Below are 6,000 nucleotides of genomic sequence, written 5' to 3' on the forward strand. Positions count from 1 at the left end.
CAAAACTGGATTCATTCGAGGAACATTACGGCGCGTGTAACCAAGGAAACTGAGACTACCAAAGATATGAAGCAAATCACATGATCAAATCACATGATCAAAGTAAATGATAATACTAACTAATAAATATCATAAGAAAAAAAATCCAATAATATTCATATTCCAAAATTCATATATTTGACAATAATAATAACTACATAAACAAACACAAAGACATATATATATATACAAACACAAATATATATATATATATATATATATATATATATACATATATACATATATATATATATATATATATATATATATATATATTGCCCTTTTCTCTACCCTGCAACCTCTCTCCCACAGAAGAGACGTTACGAGCCTATCCTTGTTTTATCGTTATTTCCATGGCAGGTGCTCCTCTGAACTCCAATCTCTGGTCCCCCCTCGCCAATCTTTCACGAAAAACACCCGTCTAGCTGAATCCACTGTGAAAAATTTCCCCCACTCTATATCTGTGCCTAAATCAAAACGCGGATTCCATGAACAAAGTTTCTTTCTTAGAACTGCACACCTGTGGAACTCTGTTCCGTCTGCCTGCTTCCCTCCGGACTACAACTTGGATGTCTTCAAGTCCAATGTTAACAAATTCCTAATGAACCGCCCCCTTAATTAAACACTTCATCAAATCTCCACACTAACGTAATGTACTTGCAATAACCCTTATCCCTGAGTGGCTTCCGGGCCTTGATAAGTGGTGATCACTGTGTAAATATATATATATATATATATATATATATATATATATATATATATATATATATATAAAATAAAAATTACAATTAAGTTTACCAAAATGATCCAAGATGGTAAAACTAAAGTATATTATAAATATTAAAGAATTAATATTTATAAAGTAATCTCAACCAGATGTAAAAGCTCGATAAAACCAAATAGGAGATAGAACTTATAATAAGAGCAAATAGTTAATAAAACACGTTTAAAAACACTTCGAAAAATAGTTAAAAGCATATTTAATCTGAAAAGGAAACACTTGATAAATGGATAGTCCTTAATCCGCGGAGTTTCGAAGAAATACTTTCCTTCTCATCAGAGGGTAGGAATTAGCAAAATGCGGGATCGGATTTTGCGTACAAAAGTATTTGATGAAACTACAAGTAAGTCAAAGATCTTACTTGATAACAAAAAGTGAAGCAATGGAATATGGTGAAGAAAAAGATGATTACACGTGAATGGATAGTCTGGTGAAAGGTAAATAATCCAATGACGGTAAAATCCAAATATATAACTCCAAGAAAGTTAATTGAGTTTCCATTTGCACAAGTAAAATCCAAGGAAATCACGTAATTGGAAGATGGTCCAAAATAATCCAAAAGGCCAAAATCCATGGAATAATTCACAAGTATGTATAAAGAAAAGAAAAGGGGAAATTCCAATGATATTAATAAAAGAAAAATAAGATATGCTTTTCACACGACTGCCGGGACATAATAAGAAAGATATATATATATATATATATATATATATATATATATATATACATATATATATATATATATATATATACATATATATATATACATATATATATATATACATATATATATACATATATATATATATATATATATACATATATATATATATATACATATATATATATATACATATATATATATATATATATACATATATACATATATATATATATATATATATATATATATATATATATATATATATATATATATATATATATTGCTCCTCTACATACGAGCTACTCTATTTAGGAGAATTTCGAGACACGAGATGTTTTCCGAGCAAAAATCTTGACCTACATATGAGAGAAAATCCAAGTTGTGAGAATTTCCCAAATGCTACCACCAGACGAGTGGTTGAGACCAACCAGCATCAGCTCGTCCCAATTGGCACATGTGTTTCCCACCTGACCCCGCGCTTTTGTGTTGTGTTACTTATATATATATATATATATATATATATATATATATATATATATATATATATATATATATATATATATATATATATTAATTTATAAAATATATATGGCGATTAAGCTACACTGAATATTCTGCGTTTCATCCACTGTAGGATTCGTCAGGCTTATGCGCGAATTTTGTGGTTGCTTCTTGTTTTTATATATGTTGAGGATTTCTAGTTAGCCAATCAGCTTTCTAGTATCCACCGCGCCCCCTCCTATCAGCCAATGGGCATGCATTTTATCGAACAAAGGATCTGTTTTAGAACTAGGTTAGTGGTTTAAGGTAGATCTTTTCCCTCCTTTTATATATATATATATATATATATATATATATATATATATATATATATATTTGATGAGAATGATAAAAATATTATTCTGAGGAGACAGAGATAAAGGAACAAAGCGAGTCACACGTCCATCAACGTTTCGTCTTTATAGTAAGACTTCTCCTTATTATTTATACGAAAGCGCATTTTTACCTAAATACGACTAAGAAATTATTCCCAACTCGCATTTAGGCAAAAATGCCCTTTCGTATAAATAATAGAATTCATTCAGAACGTATCGCAAAAACAAAAACAAATAAATAACATCTACGTAAATCGCAATATACCCGAAGCAGACGAGATGGTTAAGTGGTAGGAGTTTAAGCTTCTTAACCTGGGGTTCCGATTTCGAACCGCGCTAGATTCGTCCACCCTGATGAGTCATAGGCGATGAAATATTTGTTAGTGTGATAAATATATATTAAAAACAATATATATGCCGGTGCACATTTAACATGTATTTCTAAGGTAATTTAGAAAGGTTTACAACTTAGATATTAAGAGATTTATAAAGAATCGGTAATTATATCGGAATCGAGAATTTAGTTCAGAGTCGGTAATTGTATTGGAATCGGGAAAATATTGCAATCGTCCTATCACTAATAAGTACGCATTTTTAGTGGTAGTTATTTCTTTGCCTTTGGGCTAAAATTCCATTTTTCTTAGATGTTATGAAGTAGACAATGAAGAGTTCACGGAGTGAGGGCAAAACTCGGAACGCAAAATTTAGATTATACCGACATTTGTAGCCTATAGCAATAGACTTGGGGAGGGGGGGGCTTCTACACTATTGGGATGAAATTTCGAAAATCGTAATACTGAATTTCATATGAAAACAATGGTATCTACGTATTATTCGTATTTTTTTAAAGATGATTGAAAATCGATAATGTAGAAAATTATCTATTAAAGAAAATAAAAAATAGAATTTGATGGAAACGATCGTAAGACACACTGGAGAGTTCAAAAGGGAGGTAATTTTCCGTTTCGAATCAAACAAGATGGCTGCAATTTTTCACCTGCTTACACGATTAAAGTTTTTCTTTTTAATAATGCAGTAATATTCAGGTAATTTCGACTGCATAATTTGGAAGCTACCATTGTAATTTATTAGAATTGGAAAAAAAAATCAGTTGAAACCATTGTTTTTTTTTATCTGGAAACTGCATTTATCGATAACAAACTCTCGTCTCAATTCTGTAGAAACGCCCGTTTTTGATTTGTTTTTTTTTTTGTTTTGTTTTTTTTGCTAAAAACACAGTATCAGTTGTTCTACTCGATGGTTTTTTAGAATGGTACTTGTTTTGTACAATTTTATCAAGACAATAAAAAAAATGAAAATATCAACAAAAAAAAAAGTTTATATTGTACGTATCCGTTATGGAATGAAGTTCTCCGAAAAAAAAAATCACTGAATTTTATCAAGTAGTTTTTTTTTTTTTTTTTTTTTTTACAGTGAAAAAACAATTTGTTATGATATTGAGCAAAAGGTTCGTATTAAAGATGGGGAGGGAGTGTCGGCGCTCCCCGTGGCGTGTTTTAAAAATCCAAACAAAATTTTTTTTAAATTCAAACATGTCTACCTTCAACGCGCTGTCATAAAAAAAAACGTGTTTTTTCCGCTGTAAAAAAAAAAAAAAAAAAAAATTTAAAAAAAAAACCTACTCGATCAAATTAAGTGAATTTTTTTGTCGGAGATCTTCAGTTCAAAACGGATACGTACAATATAACCTTTTTTTTTTTTTTTCTCAATATTTTCATTTTTGTTTAATATCGTGATTAAACTGTACAAGTACGTCTGGAATTATTGGATATATTACTATTTTCGACATGACTATTAAGTACGTAATATGGATTTCGCTTAAAACGACATATTTAAAAAAAAAAAGAAGAAGATCTATTGGTCGACTCTCTTAATAAACGTCAAATCTATATATATAAAAGCGAAAATGTATGTATGTATGTATGTATGTATGTATGTATGTGTGTGTGTTCGCTTTTTCTGTATGTCAACAAAAGGCTTTTTTTCAGAGAAGCGGTCACTCGCTTCACAACTTTTTAAAACTTTTTATATCGCATATAAATCGTAATATCTCACAGTTAACAACGAAGCTCGCCTGTCTATTTAATTTGCTCGATTTCGGGAAGATAAATATTCAATAGTTGTCGCTCGCCGCATGTGGGTTAGTCTTTTTCCTATAACATCTTGGGGGGGGGGCGTTCAGCAGTAAATTAATACTATCCCGCAGTCAAACTTGACGTCATTAACTCATTAAAACGGGCACCTGCTAAATCAAGTAATTAAATAAATTCAAACGTGTTTCCGTTAGCATCTCGCGTTGGGGCAATCGTTAACGTCGCACTTTTTTTTTTTTTCCACACTTTAATTTACAACTTTGCCTCAACGGTTCGGGTTCGATCCTCATAATTACTTCTTTTTTTTAACCCCTCCACACGCCTCCAAACACCCGGGCAACGCCTGGTACCCCTCGTTAGTTATTTATATAAACTCAAAAAAAAAAAAAACGAACAAAAAACATTGCATCTCTTCGTCGTAGCCAGTGAAAAGTGGAAGGCCGACGTTACTTAAAAATAAATAAATAAATAAAAAATGCAACCTAAAGTGATAACCTGCGGCGATTTCACTTCAATTTGATATCACGTGTTTTATGAAATTTCTATGAAATATTTGTGTTGATTCTTAAATGACGGATGATCAGTCCTAATTGGCTGTTCTTTGTTGTTGGGATCCTGAAAGGATAAGGGGCAGCTGTGTGGGTGTGGAAGGGGTGGCCATTACTGCTTACGGCTTTAGCTGTCTCAGCCACGCTACAAGTCTTATTGGCTAGTTTCGTATGCATCGTCCTCGAATAAGGAGGGGACGTCAATATACCCGTAAGGCGGAAAACCGAATTTTGATTTCACATTACATACACAATGTTTGATCTTCGCATTTTACAAGGCATTAAAAAAAAATGTAACATCGCTGTATTGGAACAACCTCCTTATTCACCCGATTTTGCTGCGCGTGACTTTTTTCTCCTTGAGCCAGATCTAGGAAGATACCGCTCAGAGCATTCTCTCTTTCTCTGATAAAGTAAAAAAAAAAAAAATCGATTTCGAAAGTGGTAACTGCCTTCTTCTCGTCAGTACAGCTTATTTCTCGCAGCAGAAACGGCGCTAGTCTTTCTCTGCTCTATCCTTATTTTCATCGTAGATTGTCGACTGAGTATAAGTTTCTGCTCCCACTCTTGTAAAACGGTCAAAACAAAATAAAACCTCGTCTAGCTGCAACCACTACATAAAAAAATATTTCTTTTATTTTTCTATTTTTGTTTAATTGTTTTTGTTTGTGTTCTTATAAATTGCTTTTTATGTGAAAAGTTTTTCATGGAGATTTCTAAACTTTTACTTTAAAAGGTATGGTATTTTATTTATAAAAAGTGTTATGACATTTCATTTTCCTTATAAAAATTAATAGAATATTCGATTTAGAACGTCTTCGCAACAATCTGGAATAATCAATAATGAACGTTCGTGAAATATGACAGCTTCTTTACGTTAAGTATAAGTTGATTTGAAAACACATTTTAAAGATCATGTCAAGTTGGCCTAATGGTTATCGTCGGTTTCAATCTCAGCTCGAAAATATGTTTGTTTGTT

Source organism: Euprymna scolopes, chromosome 41 (assembly GCF_053919585.1).
Source record: "Euprymna scolopes isolate OS-2025 chromosome 41, ASM5391958v1, whole genome shotgun sequence".
Classification (NCBI taxonomy): Eukaryota; Metazoa; Mollusca; class Cephalopoda; order Sepiida; family Sepiolidae; genus Euprymna; species Euprymna scolopes.